Raw genomic sequence first — 17,493 nt, 5'->3', positions numbered from 1 at the left:
AGAGACCATACACACACACACACAGAGACCATACCACATACACACACACAGAGACCCAACACACGTACACACACAGACAGGTGACACCACATACACACACACACACACACAGAGACCACACACACACAGAGACCACACACACACAGGCCATACCACATACATACACACACACAGACCACACACACAGACCACACACACACGCACACACACAGAGCACACACACAGGCCACACACACAGACCACACACACACAGGCCACACCACATACACACACACAGACCACACAGACACAGGCCACACCACATACACACACACAAACCACACACACGCATACACAGACCACACACACACACACACACCCCACACAGACCACACAGACACACAGAGCACACCACATACACACACATACAGAGACCACACACACACACACAGAGACCATACCACATACACACACACAGAGACCCAACACACGTACACACACAGACAGGCGACACCACATACACACACACACACACACACGCAGAGACCACACACACACAGAGACCACACACACACAGGCCATACCACATACATACACACACAGACCACACACACACGCACACACACAGAGCACACAGACACACAGAGCACACCACATACACACACACAGAGACCCAACACACGTACACACACAGACAGGCGACACCACATACACACACACACATACACACACAGAGACCACACACACACAGGCCACACCACATACATACACACACACACACCACACACACACACACACACACACACACAGACCAAACACAGCACATACATACACACAGACCATACACACACAGGCCACACCACGTACACACATACCACACCTATTTAATTCACATAATCATTTATTCAACAGATTTATTGAGCACCTGCTGTGTGGTACTGTTCTAAGCCCTGGGGATGCAGCAGTGGGAAGACATTAAAAACCCTTGCCCCATGGAACTTCCATGCTAGTTTATAGCCCGTGTCCTCATCCTGCTGGGCAGCCTGACTTTGCGGGGTGCTGGGACCCTCACACCAGAGTGGGCATGCATGCGGACAGCCCCAGGGCTGTGTCTCCAGAGCTTCGGGAGCAGCCATCGGAGGGGAGCCAGGGTGTCCGCCTGTCCATGTCCTTCCCGCCTTGGTGGCCAGCAGGTCTGGGGACGGCTGTGTCCTGTCACCCGGGGGCTTTCCCACATGCCAGCGATGATCTTATACCTCGGGGCGCACATCTCATCATTCCCACTCGACCAGCAGCAGCTGGGCCTCCAAGAAGCTTCAGTACATCTCACTCAAGGTCACAGTGCTACCCAGAGGGTGGAGGGGACCCACGCTGATCCAGATCATCCTCTCACCCATGGGTTCCGCACCCTTGACCGCGGCAGGTCCTGTCCATCATTCGGGGGAGGAGAGGCTGCCTATCCCCTGCTGTCCCCCCAGTCAGAGCCATCTGACACCAGAGCTGGTTAGATCCACCTGCTACCCTCAGGGCAGACACACAACCACCCTCCAAGGGTGGGTGGGGTCTGGCGGCCAGGCTCGGGAGACATAGAGGGAGGTTGGTAAAAGGTACAAACCTTCAGTTACGAGTTGAGTAACATCTGAGGATCTAACCTAGAGTGTTGTGACTACGGTGGGTAACAGTGTATAGTATAAATGAAATTTGCTAAGAGAGTGGAACCTAAATGTTCACCCCCCCCAAAGTAAAGGTAAATATGTGAGGCAGTGGAGGTATTAACGAACTCCGTGGTGGGAATCCTTTCACAAAGTATATGCACATCAAATCGTCACCCTGTACAATTTAAATGATTTGTCAGTTACACCTCAGTAAAGCTGGACAGAAACCCCACCAAAATAGTCCCTTCAGTTTCTCAAGTTCTGTTTTATGATCTGGCAGTGAATATACATATGAAAAGAAAGTCAACAAAGAAGAGATTCTGTCTTTGCTTCTAAATCACTAATAACGGAAGATCCAGGCCTTTAACCTAGAGCCCCGGTAAGATCTGTCCCTCTTGCTGCACCCTTGACTGTGTTAGCGGCTTCGGTGCAGACAGGAGAGCGCGCGCTGTATGTCTGGCCTGTTACCTAGAAACAGAAACAGAAACAGCAAGAATCTTTACGTTCTTCTCCTGAGTTACGCTGTTGCGCCCCAGACAATCACTCTTGCAGAGGCTATATCACACCGACCTTCTCCATGGGCTGAGAGCGTTAAGCCCTGACGCCTGATACCGGAAGCCATTTCCCTGCTGTGCAGGTGCTGGCCTGTACCTTCCGGGCAAATCGGGAAATTGTCATCCCATCATTTCCCGGGCGCTTCATTCTCTCACAGAAGCCTGGTTGAGAAAGGATGCAATAGACATTTAAAAATTGGATTTAGGGAGGGCTCGATTCGGTGAGTCCTCCACACATGCATTGATTCATGAGCAAAAACCACGACCAAGCCTATCTTTGTTCTGATGACTGGGCGTCTCAGTTGAAAAAAAATGTCTCGGTGAAGTAATAATAAAGCTAATTCCTTGGATTTTTAAAAATCCTCACATTGTTATGACTTAAGAAATATAATCTTCTTTTTCAAAAATCTTTCTTAGTCAAGTAAAGACTTGTCCCTTCTCTGTAGAACGAAAAGTTCTTTGTTCACAACTCAGAAACGCTTAACCTCTCTCGGAGCCTCTTGGAGGCTGACGGGAAATCACGGGGGCTCATCTGCTTTTGCAAGGATGGGGCACGGACGGTCACTCGGGCAAATCCCCACAGGAAGATGTCGGCGCACTGAGAAAAGCAACTCAGGTACCAGCAAGGGGGATTACTAGTTTGTTTTCGATTCATGTTCATTTTCATAATGTGCTTCATTTTCCCTGGGTTCGAAGGGCTTTTGGCCTCTGCCGTGAGGAATAAGCTCTCTTCCCGACAGTTCAGGATGGGCCCTTTGTAGTGCTTGTCTCTGGAGAAGAGTACATTGTTTGAGAAGGTACTCGAATGCCCTGGTTCTTCCGTGTTGATCAGGACCCATCCCCGCGGTCCTTCTGAGCATAAGCCTTCCCTCTGGGCGTGTAGGGCGGCGGAGCAGGAAATCCAGATTTGTATCGTGTTTCTGCTGTTCCACCAGCTCTGTGGCCTTTGTGGTTCCTTAACTTTACTGAGCCTCAGTTTCCCATTCTGTAGAACGTGGCTCATGGTCTGCCTCGTGGGATCCTTGTGTGGAGGAATAAGGGACAGATCTCTCCGGCACCTGCCCGAGACCCTGGCTCTGGGTAGCACCGTGCTCCGAAGCTTCGGGCCTCGTGGGCAGGGGAGTAGCAGGGACCCCAGCACCCTGCCTGCTCCTGGTAGGACCTTCTTGTCCTAAAACCCAGGGCCCCACCCACGGTCTGTCTTGCAGATTCACAGCAACCCCGTCGCCTCCTGCTTCCTCCTTCACTTCGTTCCACACGAAACACCTGGGACGTCCAGGTCACCCCTCACCTGGTTTCTCAGCCCCGGGCCTTGGCACCTCCTTGATCTCATCCCCTGTCACCTGCCGACAGGCAAAGAGGTGACTTACTGTGTCAGCAGGGGAAGTTGACTTGGTTATCAATGAAGGTTACCCCCCAAGAAGGGGTGAAGGAAAAACACACGCGGGCCCTCGGGATCCACTGAGCATCTTAACCCCCCGGGGGGTAACGTGAGTCAGCAGGTACAGCAGCCGGGACCCGCGAAGGCCGGCAGCCCAGGCTCAGACCCTCGGGTGTGAAGTCCAGGCCACCCCAGCCACAAGGAGATCGGAGCAGATGGGGCATGGCCAAGGGTGAGGGACGTAGGGAGACAGAGGTGCCCACGACACCTGGGACCTGCTGCAGCGGCTGGGACTGTCCGTCCATCCTCCCGTGCGGAGCCTTCACAGCCACTGCGCGGCCACCCCTGGAAGACTTGGTCACAGAGCACTCGAAGGCCCAGGGCCGGACCCGAGGGAAGCCAGGCGCAGCCTCTGGTGGACACACGTCACGCCTGGACTCCCAGCCCCTTGGCTTCATTTCCGTTTGCCGCTGGCGTGAAAGCAGACACTTCCGGAGGTCTGTGGTGCTCATGCGGTGCTCACCCTCCCTGGAGGTCAGAGGCTGCAGCGCCCAAGCCCCTTCCTCTGGCGCCCTTCGCGGAAAGAGTTTGCTGACAGCATCTGGACGATGGGGAGCCGTGGGGGGCCTTACGTGGCCGGGCCATGGTCAGGTGCGTGTGCTGGGCCAGGAGGGGAGTGGCCTGGCTGTGCGACGTCAGAGTGTGTGTAGCGGCCTCAGGCAACTGAGCAGGAGATGCAGGAGGTGCTGGGCCGTGCAGCGTGCACACGTGCTCACACACGCACGCACACACACAAATCCGTAACACGCACACACACAGACACGTAGGCATGCCTACACATATATACATACACTCACACACACACACAAATCGTAACACGCACACACGTTCATACACACATAGACATGTATACATACCTACACATACACGTACACACACAAATCGTAACACGCACACACAGACATGTATACATACCTACACATACACGTACACACACACACAAATCGTAACACGCACACACGTTCATACACACATAGACGCATACATGCCTACACACATATACACACACGTGCACATGCATACACAACACACACATGAACACACACACACATACATACACACGAGCGCACACACACACACACACTACAGGGCAGCAGCTGGCGGGTCTCTGCGGGCAGGGATGGTCTCTCCCGAGGCTCATTTCCTGACTGGAGGCTGTGATGGTCATTGGGGGAACTTGAAATTCAGGGGCCATTTTCCGGCCTAGTAATGAACTGTCTTTTGCTGTGCATTGCTTTTCAATGTGCGTGTTAATGCATCTGATAGATGCATCTGATTTCCACCGGGGACACCTATAGCACATAAGAACGGGCCCAATGTTAGAGGGCTGTGAGTGTCATGCGTGGTTTTGGCTGTTAAGCAGGCCTGTGGCTTCAGGAAAACACTTTCAGATCAGTGGGTGGGCGTATGGTACCCGTGGCTGCATAACCAGTAGGAATGGACATTGCGTTTCATCACAGCTGGTGGTGGATGTGGACCAAGAGACCGCAGGTCTGGGCCGGGATGCCTGAAAAGACCAGGATGGTGCTTCTGGAGGGGACTGCTGATAACGAGCCGTTTATTGATTGTTTGTCCTGTGCATCTTGTGACTGAGGAGCCTGGGAGGAAAACGATGCCTGTAAATTCCACTCACAGCCCTCCTGAGTTTTGTTTTATTTCAGTGCCGCTTGAAGGAGCAGTAGGTGTAAACTTCAGTCTGCTTTCTTCTTAGCTTTCAAACTGGTACTACTGTTGTCCCTTTTCTTTTCTTCCTCACTTGTGTACGTTCTCAACTTTTCTTATTTAGAAGTTATTTGGTACTATTTGAAATTTAATAACATTAACAAGGATCATAGGCTGCTAATTACTTTATCTCATCTTGACCAAACTCTAAGCACATTTTCACTTCTTATTCTGTACACGAAGTCTTATAAGGGCAATTACGGCTGGGGTTCCTAAACTTAAGACAAGGAAAACTCTTTATAAATATTTTGGAAGTCTTTGGTTAATTTGTAATATGGTCAAAAAATTGCCCCAGACATTATAAAATTATTAAAAAATACAATTAAAATATCCATCCTTATTTGCATGCCACGAGAGGTAGTCCACCACTGTCTGCCTCTCTCTTCTTAAACTGAATGTTTAGAAAAATAAGAGTTCTGCCCCTTTGCTTGGCCACCCATGTCAAAATTTATGAGTGAGATTGAATATCTGATTGCTGCCAGTTAATATTTTTGCACACATAATTATTTGATATGACTACTTTAAAGTTTTTGAGGCATTAACTATTTTTCTGTTAGAAAGACTGCACTGACCTCTGTGTGTGTGTGTGTGTGTGTGTGTGTGTGTGTGTGTGTGTGTGTGTGTGAGAGAGAGATCACTTTATGGGGTCTTGACCCTCCAGTTCTTGGAATCGAGGATAAAGGAACAGCTTTTGTTGTGTGGGTCTCACACCCTCTTTCAGTGTCCCCCCACCCCGTGTCTGGTTCTACTTCTTCTGTCTGGGCTGCATCTTCACCCTCTCCCCCTCCTCTGCGTTTTCTCCTTAGATCATGGCATTTGGTCCCCTGGCTGGGCGTCTGTCTACGTACTGATCCCTTTCTCCCGCCCCGACTCTCCCCCAGTAGCATCCTTACGGACTCCCCACCTGGTATCCGTGGGCATCTGGGAGCCTCGCCCACGGGTCCCCTTCACTCTTCCTCGTCTTGGTTGTTGGTACCATGATCCACCGGGTTACTTAGGGCAGAAACATGGAATCACCCTTGATCCCCCTCTTCTCTCATCTCAACTTGCCGTCTGTCCTGTGGCTCCCCCTCCAAACCTGCGCTGTCTGGGCTGTGCCCACCCTCGCCCTTGGCCAACATGAGCAGGAACCCGGCCCCCCGTAATAGCGTCCTAACCGCCCCGCTGCAGCTACATCCATTCTCCACGAGGGAACCGCAATTATCTTTATAGAGTGTAAACTACTTCCCGTCACTGCTTCTCTTAAAACCCCGTTAATAATCTTCTCTCCCACTTGGAATAAAATCCAGAATCTTTACCCAAGACCTGGCGTAGATTTTTCCTTAAAATTCACTGGGTGACTCTAGCTCTGTCCACTAGACATTACCATTGTTATTATTATTATTTTGGTATAGTTTATATATCAGTTGTTATATTGAGGTGATACAATGTGTATTTACACGTTTATCAAGAAATTATATTGGTGATATGGCCCTTACGTATTTGAATCATTCAGATGGATCCTCTTGGGATACCTTCACAGACGATATTTCCTTGAGATTTGTAATGGGGACCAGGGGCTTGTGTGAAATTCTTCTCTGCATTTTAGCTGGAAGTGTAACCTGTGTGTCCTGGACCTGTTGGTCGGACTGGGGGAAGCCTCGTCCTCAGCTCCCTTTGTCTCCTGGTTCCCTGGGCTCTTGCCCCGTGGCCTCCTTCTCTTCCTTGAGCACCAGGCTCCTTCCTGCTTCAAGGCTCACCCTCCTCCCGTCCCCCCGGGCCAAGCCCCCAGCTCTTCTCAGAGAGGCTCCTTTTCACCCTTTCGGTCCCTGAGGTCAGATGCCACATCTGGGGTATATAGTACGAGGACCTGTGGCACTTAGAGGGACATATGACTCCCCTGAGATTGAGCATCTTCACTGTTTAGTCGTCAGTGGTTGTGACCTTATCAGGGGCCAGGGGATAACCTATGTCAACAATCCACAGGACAACTTGGTCCGCAGTAAATAGTGGGCACCCACCTCCTCCTCTTTACTGACCCTCTTGTCTGCTTACCGAACACTGGGCTCTCTTACGGGCTTGGTGTGAAGGTTGCCTGACCCCCAAGGCTTCCAGGCACCGTGTCATGATCAGATGATTCAAACCTCAGGAAAGAAGGGTGCCTGCCCCCCAGCACTGGAGACAGGTGGGTAAAGAAATCATCGCGGTTCTGGTCTGTTCTGGGGATAGGGGTAACGTGCTCTGGGAACATAAATGGGATGATTTTTAATATCCTATATTCTTGCAAGTTTTCATAATTAGCCATGAGACTATAGGTTGTTTAGTGATGGAGATGCAAGAGAATCAGTATTTCAAAAAACATTTAAAATCAACTGTAACGCGCGGATTGATTTTTTATTTTTATGTTGAGATCATTGCAAATCCGCATGTAGTGGTGAGAAATCGTACAGAGGGATCCTGTGGACACCTCGCCTGGTCTCTCCCAGTGGTAACGCCCTGCGCAACCACAGCACAAACATCACAGCTGGGTGGCTGACAGCGGTACGGGCAAGATACAGAACATCGCAGCAAGGATCTGCTTGCTGCCGCGTACAGTAACATCTCTTCCCTCGTCTCCACTCGCTCCTTCATCTGTGCCAACCACTAACCTCTCTTTTCCATTTTCATAATTTTATTACTTACACTAATTTATGTGCGTAGAATCAGGCCTCTTCGCTCTGCATCATCCCCGGGAAATTCATTCAGTTGCTCTTTGTAGCAAGAGTTTGTTTCTCTTTTTTGCTGACTAGTATTCCATGGTGTGGAGACACTAGTTTGTTTAACTGTTCATTCACTGAAGGACAGCTGGGTTGTTCTCCAGTTTGGGTTATTATAAATAAAGCTCCATGAGTGCTCACGGACAGGTTTTTGTGTGAACATAATTATATTAGTTTAGCGGCACCATGGTAACGAAGCACCGCAAACGGGGATGCTTAAAACAACAGAAATTCATCCTCTCACAGTTCTGGAGGGTAGAAGTCTGAAGTCACAGTGTCAGCAGGGTTGTTTCTTCTGGAGGTTCTGCTGGAGAATCCGTTCCATGTCTTCTCTGAGCTTCTGAGTTTGCCTGTGGTGCTCGGGGCTCTTGGTTTGGATACACATCCCTCCAATATCTACTTTCCGTCTTCACCGGTGTTCTCCCCTGGGCGTGTCTGTCTCTTTTCTTCTTACAAGGCCACCAGTGCTATAGGACTTCGGGCCCACCCTCATGCAGAATGACCTCATTTTAACCCAATTACGTCTTCAAAGACTCTATTTCCAATCCACCCTAATCCAGTTCGACCTCCTCATAACCAATTATGTCTGCAAGGACCTTGTTTCCAAATAAGGTTGTATTCTCAGGCACCTGGGGGCAGACCTTCAACATAGCCTTTGGAGGACACAGTTCACCCCACAACTAGGGTAGCCGCAGCGTCCAAGCTGGGACCTCGACTGCGTGGGCAACGTCTCTTTAGCAGCAGAATGTACAGAGTATTTGGGGGAAGGGTCCTGGCCGCAGGAATAGGACTTAGGGCACTATTAAAATGGTCTCAGAAAGAGTTGAAGTTCTGAACCAATGAGTGGGGTTTGGGGTAGATACCTTTGTCTCTATACAAAATTTTGTGTCCAAAATTCAAACCCTTTCTTTAGTTTACTGCCCCGTGCCCCCCTCCCCCAGAGCCAGGCATCTGAGCTTTGCACACCGGCATTCCCTGTGCGTCTTCCTGTCCAGTGGGACACTGAGTTCTCATCGTCATCTGTGATGGAGGCGAGCGGCTGTGCCTTGGAGCTGGTGGGAGCCGGGTTTGTTTATGTAGATTTTGTTTTATTTTAGTCTTTCCAATGACTGCCTTGGGGCTTTAGTTTTCTGCCAAGGGCAGGAAAGAGAAGCCTTTATTGCTTAGATGTAGGCATTTGAGATAAGACGTGAGCAAACATCACCACGTAATGAGTGAGCCCTTCCTGGGCCGCTCACCTGGGTTGGGTCTGTGTTTTCACTGTGAGTCAGACTCGCGTTTCCTCTTTAATTCCACAGCTTCATTTAGTTTTTGAGAAATTCTTTCCAAATACATTATGCTATTCTGGTATATATTCCTTTCTTTTGTGATTTTTCTGAGCCTAGACTACAGCAAAGAAGAAACACTCAGCTGTGATGATGAATCCACAGGCACTTGTATCCGTATAACTCTTCTACTCTAAATACAAGTCAGCATCTTTCCAAACCACATGTGGGAAGTAGAGGGCCGGGAAAAGGACACGATCATCAGTCAAATCAACAAGCTTAATTAAATGTATAAATGTGCTGGAGTTGAAGTGTTTAAGGTGACCGAGGAACCCTGGTGGAAACACGTGTTCGTTCTCTCTCAGAGCAGTGGGAGACGGAGCTCCAAGGCCAAGAGCGGGTGTGGCCTGCCCTGCAGGGGCCGCGTGGAGGGACCCCCGGCAGCCCGATGCCCCGTGACCCCAGACCCACATTCTCCCCAAATCCTCGAGCCCCAGTGGAGCTTCCCCCTGGGAAGGAGAGTAGCCCCTCGCGTCCCCCCGGGGCCAGGCCTCCTGGAGGTGCTCCCTCCACCCCCAGCCCTACCCCCTTTGCTCCCACGCCCCCGGGAGACGTTTTTCCCCATGTTCCCTGGATCCCCTCCTCTCCCTCTGCTACACCACTGTTGATACGGTTGGAAAACCCCAGATAGTGGACCACTCAGCAACGACAGGACGCGCCACTGCCAAGGTGGCCCTGGTCCTGAGAGTCACCCTGTCCAAAGTGGAGGTGACAGGGCCAGTGGGCAGGGCCGGCCGAGCTAATAACAGCAAAAATGTCGGAGGTGCCTAGTGGCAAAAGACATGAGCTGTTCTGGGCGTGGACGCAGCATTTCGACAGGTGTGTCAGAGTCACCGCCATGATGTCTCCTGGTTCAGCATCTCCTGCTTTGCCCGTCAGCTCTCAGCCTCCTTCCTCCGTTGATTACCCCCGGAATCATTTCTCTTTCCTTACCTCCCTCATCCTTTCCTGTGGCCTTAAAATTCACCAGGTATCCCGATGGGGGAGCACAACCCAGCTCCTCTGGGCCCGTCTCCATCTTCAAGGCCACTCTCCTCCCGTCCCTTTCAACCTGGTGTTTCTTTTTAAAACCTTTTTTTTTTAATTAAAAAATATTTAACTTTTATATCGGAGTATATTTGATTAGCAATGTAGTGTTAGTTTCAGGTGTACAGCAAAGTGATTCAGTTATACATGTACATATATATACATATATGTGTCTATTCTTTTTCAAATTCTTTTAGGTTTGAGAATTCATTTGGGTTACTACAGAGTATTGAGCAGACTTCCCTGTGCTATACAGTAGGTCCTTGTTGGTTAACATTTTTGTTTTTTTTTAAAACTCATTTATTTTATTTTTGGCTGTGTTGGGTCTTCGTTGCTGCGCACAGGCTTTCTCTAGTTGCGGCCAGCGGGGGCTACTCTTCTTTGCAGTGTGCGGGCTTCTCATTGCCGTGGCCTCTCTTGTTGCAGAGCACGGGCTCTAGGCTCACGGTCTCAGTAGTTGTGGCTCGCGGGCTCTAGCGCGCAGGCTCAGCGGCTGTTGCCCACGGGCTCAGTTGCTCCGCGGCATGTGGGATCTTCTTGGACCAGGGCTCGAACCCGTGTCCCCTGCGTTGGCAGGCAGATTCTTAACCACTGCGGCAGCAGGGAAGCCCTGGTTATCTATTTTAAATATAGCAGTGTGTACGTGTCAATCCAAACTCCCAATTTATCCGTACCACCCACCCTTCCCACCGGTAACCATAAGTTCGTTCTCTAAGTCCATGAGTTTGTTTCTGTTTGTAAATAATTTCGTTTGTGTCATATTTTTTTAAGATTCCACATACAGGCATATAAGCATGTATCTGGAGAAAAACATGGTTTGAAAGGACACACGCACTCCAGGGCTCAGTGCAACACTGTTGGCGGCAGCCAGGACCTGGAAGCGCCGCGGGCGCGGGCGGAGGAGTGGGAATGAGGATGAGGCACGCATGCGCAGTGGAGCGCTACTCCGCCGTAAAGGAGACGCAGACGCCCTTGGCCGCCGCCTGGCTGGGCCCGGGGCTGTCCTGCTGAGCGACGTGGGTCAGATATAGAAGGACCCAGCCACCTGATGTCACGTGTTTTCGGAGCCCAGTGTCCCTAAACGCTCTTTTCTCCAGTGACCTTCGCACTCGCGCCTCCCAGTGACTCCTGCACCTGTGCAGTGTGGCCCCTGGCCCCTTCTACGGACGGCACGGTCCCTGCGCTCCCTGCGGACCCGGGGCTCTTGGGAGCCCCCCGTCCCCTGTCCCTCTCACGCGTGTTTGCTGGGGTCCAGACGGCACCCTGCCACGGGTCTCCTTGTGCCGCATAGGAAGTGGTTCTGGGCATCTTTATCCACGTCCCGAAGCCCGTGGTGAGGCCACCAGGCCTAACCCCGCCCCTAGAATGGACCTAAGTAGGAGCCAGGCCTCCCCATCACCACGGGGTTGTCAGTAGGGGGAATGAGGCTTTATCCCAGGATGGAAGGAGATGTACCGAGGCTTGGGAGGTTAGAGGGAAGAGAGAAAATTTGGGGGGGGAGGTGGTCTTCAGAGAATGCGGGGAGACCCTGCATCCGATCTCGAGCAGATCCTCTGGAGGGGGCGGCGCACCGGAGAGACCACGGCGGTCGCCAGGCTTTCCTGTCCTCACTCGGTCTTTGAAGCTGCAGAGACGGCCCTGGAGTCACCGGGGCCGCGGTGGGGTCGCCCCAGGAAAGGCCTGGGAGGAAGGGCAGTGCAGGGCCAAATAGCCTGGCCCAGCCCAGTGCCACGAGTCGTGATGTAGTGACCCAGGAAGAGGAAGTGAAAGGCTCAAAACAGAGCTTAAACAGTTAAACTGAAGACAAGAAAAGTGAAATTCTGTAATTCTGTGTTGGGGGGCTGGCCTGTGAGGAAGGTGCTCCGACCGCAAACCCACTGTCCAGATGCAGCCTGTCCACCACCTGGGCCCAAATCATCACGCCTGTTCCTTCCAGCGCCGTCCCTTCCCAGATGCCGGGTCCTCGCCGTCACCCGTATGTGGCACAGCGCCCTCCGTGCCCATGTGAAACCTGGGAGGTATGCAGCGGGGGAGTGGTCCCCGCGTTACAGGACCTCTTGCCCCTTCGACCCAAGACTGATCTAAAAATGAAGTCCGTTAACTTAAAAAGCATACGTATGGCTGCCGCCACATCCTTCCTGACCTGACCTCCGCACTCTCCCCGGAGCAGCCGCCCTCTCCTGGGGGGCGCGTGGTCCGTGAGCCCAGTGTCCACCGGCCTGCACTCAGAGCTCCCTATTCTTTTTCTTCCTTCCTTCGGTCCAGTCTGCAGCCTGGCCTCCCAGCCCAGCTCCCCACTTCTGAGCCATGCTGAGAAGTCCTCTGGTCTCACTTGTGTAAGGAACAAGCACGTCTGCCCAGGGGAGAGGTCGAAGCCCCCAGCTCCATGCTCTTCAGGCGGGCTGGTCCACACTGAAGGGGAATCGGCGTCTCCAAGTCTCCATCTCGCCTTCCATGTCAGTGTCCTGGGGCCAGCGCGACAGAGTACCACACACTGGGTGGCTCAAAACAGCAGAGGTTTACTCTCTCACAATTTTGGAGGCCGGGAGTCTGAGACCCTGGGTCTGGCAGGGCTGCACTTCCCACGGAGGCTGCAGATGGGGCTCCACTTCTCAGCTCCATCTTCAAGGCCAGCATCTTCACACCTCCCCCTGCTCTGTCTTTACATCACCTTCTCTGTGTGTCAGATGGCCCTCTGCCTCTCCCAGAGGGACACCTGTGATTCCCTTCAGTGCTCACCTACCTGGGCAACCCAGGCTGCTCTCCCATCTCGAGATCCTTATCTTAACCACACCTGCAAAAACCCTTTTTCCGTGTAAGGCCACATTCACAGCACCGGGGATTAGGACCTACTATTCCGCGGGCACACTCAGCCTGCTGCACCCTCTCACAGGTCTGACGTGGGCGCTCTGAGGTTGGGGTGTCGAGTGGGGATTGGCAGGGCTAGGAAAAGTCGCTCTGGGCTGTGTGGACTGGATGTGATTCTGCTTTGGTGCCTTCAGCCTTTGGTAGATTCTCAGTGTGTGTGTGTGTGTGTGTGTGTGTGTGAGTGTGTGTGTGTGTGCGTTTTAAGTGTTCTTAGTTCCTTGTCTTGCCCACTGGGAACATCTAACAGGAGAGGCAGGGAGGCTGGCTCGTAGGCAGGTCAGGTGATGGCTCTGTGCAGCGCTTGTTCATTTTTAAGACATAAATAATAATAGTAACACACCTGCTATTTGCTGTGGTACCTGCTGCAGGCCTTCTGATGGGCACTGCCTCACCTTTCAGGCCACTGCATCCAACATCACACCTGCAGCCCCTGCGGACCTGGAGCCTCCCCTGACCATCCGACCGTAAGACCACTGGGCAGCCTCCCTTAAGAATTATTATGAAATGTGCTTTACGTACAGAAGTGCATATAACTTACACGTACAGTTTAAAGAATAAACTGTACCCGCCACGAATTTACCTGAACGTTGAAGGACTCGATTTACCCTGCATCCCTCTACCTCAGGGGACAGGTAATCCATCTTCTAAGTTTTGTGTTACACAGTTCCTGCCTTTTCTTCGAAGGGTAACAGTCTTCAAATTTTCGGTTGTTTAGTTTTGCTGAATTTGATCCACGAATAGAATGCATGGTTCTGAGCGAGTGCGTCGTGGACTTGCTTTTTTCCGCTGAACGTTTTGCTGCTGAGATTCATGGGTGTTGTCGAGCAGAGCTGCGCTGGACTGTTTGGGGTGTCGGGTTGTTACTGGGGGACCCCGCTTCTGTGCGTGTGGCAGGGGCTGGGGAGTGAGGAGGGGTGAGTGGGAGCTCGGGGGCATCGGGGAGTGACTCCTGCGGGAAGGTGGTCCGTGTGAGGCCCACTGGGGTTGCCACCTGGTGCTCACTGTGGTGGGCTCCTGCCCTCCTGCAGAGGCCGGGACTCGGGGCCCCGTCTTCAGTGTCGGCTGGAACGTGGACCAGCTTGGAGTTTTCTCAGGCCCTTTAGGAGGCCCAGGCTCATCACCGGGAAGCGGCCTTGAGCTGTTAGGGGCTAGGTTAGCGTTTGTCCAGGTCTTTATAGGCCCAGGTTGAGGGCTAGTCGAGAAGCCAGCTTAGAGGGGCCTGGCTGGGATTTAGTCAAGAGACTCTGTCGATACATGTCAATACGTATTTACATTTATATCGTCTTTTTATGGTTTTCAGTGAGGCTGCATAATTTGCTCCATGAGAGCCTTGAAATTTTTATTACATTCCTTACTAGGGATCTTTCTTCCTTTTGCTATTTAAATAGCATCTTTTCGTTTCCTAATTTTTGAAAAGTTAAAGCCTACAGGAAAGCTACCAGAACAACACAGCAGACACTGACTTGCCTTCACCCCAGGTTCAGCGGCTGTTAGCATCTTGTCACGTCTGCCCCTTCTCTTTCTCCCAGCTTTCTCTCCCTCTCTCTCCCTTCCCCGCCCCATATATATGTACATTTTGCCAACATCATAGCACTTCACTTCAGCTTACGTTAGCTAGGAACAAAAACGTAAACACAACGTAATTCTCACACTTGGGAAGTTTAACCTTAATGCTATCATCCAGTACGTAATCTGTTTTCAAGGGCTGCCGGTTTTCCAGTCATGACACTCATTGTAGTTTCTCTGTCTGGTCTGATTTAGGAGCTGATCAAGGACTACACTCGGCGCTGAGCTGCTCCCGAGACGCTGAGCCGCCGGCTGGACAGCAGACTCACGCTGCCCGGTGAGTGCCCAGGTGACCCGTGGCCCCCGTCCGTCACACAGGCTGCCACCTGGTGTCAGTTTGTCTCACTACTGGCGTGGGGGGCTTTGCCCACTTGGTTCAGGTGCCAGCTGCTAGTTTCCTCCATTATAAAGGCATCTTTCCCTGTTGGAATTAACGAGTAATCTGGGAGTGATTCTCTGAGGCTTCGTGAAATCCTGTTCCCCCACAGTCTTGCACCTGGTGGTTTTAGCTTCCACTGCTGAATCTGTGCTGGAAGCAGAGCAGTGATTTTCTGTTCGATTGTTTCTTTCTTTTCTTGTTATCAGCATTCTCCTACCCTGAAGACCCTCTTCCCTACTCTTATATAACTTTAGTATCGGAATAGATTAATGAATCCTTTTTACTTCCAAAGATTACAGTCCACTGTGTCATTATTCATTTTGTCGTTCAAATGATTCCAAATTCAGCCCATGGGACCCTCTGCAAGCGGGCTTCTGGGTCCTTTTTTGTGTCCCAATCGGTGTCCGAGAAATAAGTGGTATCTTTTAAAAATCGCATTTTCTGTGCGTTCCTTGTGTAACTGATTTTGCTGCATTGACCTCGTGTCCAGCACCTTGCTGAACTCTTCAACTAGTTCTGAAATGGTGTCTGGAAATTATTTTGATTTTGTGTATTGACAGCCATACCTCTCTGCATGATGACAGTTCAATTTCCTTCTTTCCAATTATCTGTTTTATTTCTTTTGTTATTCAGCCGGCTAGAACCTCCTGTACAAGGATAGTTCTGTATAGAAAGACACGTGCAAGCACTAAAGTCCTCTAACTTTGAAGTTTCGGCGTGAACTGTGATGTTTGCTCCGGGTTATTAGTGGCTATCCTTTCCCCCCACTAAGGAAGGTCTCTTTTTTTAAGCACGGGGTTTTCAAAAAAGTCTCTGATGGGTTTGGAATTGTACCAAACAATTTGTTTGTGCATTTGTTAAGACGGTTATACATTTTTTCTCCTTTACTGTATTAATGTGGTAAATTACAGTAATATTGTTGAATGGGAACCATCCCTGCATTATTGGTATAAACCTTATTTGGCATTTTCAGTATATTCTACACTTAGTTTAGCAATATTTTGTTTAACCTTTTGGTGTTTGTACATGAGACTGGCTTCTATTTCTCCTGTGCCATATTTCTCTCTTTTTCATGATCTCGTTGTCTGAACCCACTTATATTTCAGTACTGTGTGTAGCGTGTATGTTCTGGTTGTGGGTGGATGGAGAAGTGAGCGTGTATAACCTGAGCCTCTTTCTCGCGGGCGTCGAGGGGAGAGTCTGAGACACTCGTGCGGTTCCTTCCGTGGGTGCATCTCCGTGCAGGTGTCCAGGACTTTGTAAGACCAGCCACCATAACCCTGAGGGCCCGTCCAGGGACAGGTGCAGACCTCATAGAGCCAGGCTGGGGGAGAAGTCGCGGGAAACGGGCTGCCGCCCGGGGGTCTCCTCACCAGGGACCTCCCGGCCCTGGCCCCAGAGGGCTCGGTCACATCCAGGTGCCCTTGTGTGCCTGCCAGTAGGGCCTCTGCTCCCTGCCCCGAGGGCCTCGAATCCCGGATTCAGATGCGAGGTGAGGGAGGCAGGGAGGGGTCCGAGGACCCCGCGGCGGGGAGAAAGGCCGGGTGGGCAGGGCCTTTTCAGGCTTGGGTTCTGTTCGCCTCCTCCTCAGGGGTCCACAAAGGAGGCACATCTGGCATCTGAGAATTAACCTCTTGTCCAAGACCCTCGTTAGAGTGGTCTGCAATTCTCACCTTAGTGCCTCTCTACCAAGTATCTCCTTATTGTACCCCAAGAGCTTCTGCTTTCTCAACGGGAGCTGTAGGACTGGGCTCTTGGGTGCTGACCAGGGGGATGCAAGCCTCGCTGCTCTGGACGGGGGTCTCCCCCCGCAGCAGGAGGGTGCGCGTGTGACCGTGAGTGCAGGGGATGGAGAGCACGCACGCGAGTATGAATGCATGTGTGGGAACACAGGAGTGTGTGCACGCTTGTGAGCATGAGTGCGTGCGTGTGTCTGTGCGCGTGCCTGTGCACATGTGTACGTGTGTGCGTGCAGCAGTGGCCGGCCCCACCCTGCGTGTCTCCCCCGCGCCGCCCCTCTCCCCAGCATCCCCTCTGCAATCCGGCCTGTCGCTGTCCTGGAACGCGCCCTGCCTCCCCGCTTCCCTGCCTTTCTGCATTGCTCTTTGTGTCTGCGAAGTCTCTCCTCTCTGCGCTGCTCTCAGAGCTGAAATCCCCCTCTGTCTTCAAGATGCAGATGAAATGCCTTGTTCCCCGCCGATGGATCCCAGCTGGGGATAAACATCTCTTCCTCTTTTAAGATT

At 51.6% G+C, this 17,493-nt stretch overlaps 1 long non-coding RNA gene across 1 annotated transcript in view; it reads left to right on the top strand.

The window, feature by feature from the left end:
* The window catches only part of LOC116764405, a 50,023-nt gene that overhangs the window by 22,893 nt on the left and 9,637 nt on the right, over nucleotides 1-17,493 (top strand). Inside the window, exon 2 of the long non-coding RNA XR_004352871.1 lies at nucleotides 15,067-15,148. This is a non-coding gene — a long non-coding RNA (uncharacterized LOC116764405). The remainder of the gene's footprint in view (nucleotides 1-15,066; nucleotides 15,149-17,493) is intronic.

Source organism: Phocoena sinus, chromosome 13 (assembly GCF_008692025.1).
Source record: "Phocoena sinus isolate mPhoSin1 chromosome 13, mPhoSin1.pri, whole genome shotgun sequence".
NCBI classification, from domain to species: domain Eukaryota; kingdom Metazoa; phylum Chordata; class Mammalia; order Artiodactyla; family Phocoenidae; genus Phocoena; species Phocoena sinus.
This window is presented reverse-complemented; position numbering and strand designations above follow the sequence as displayed.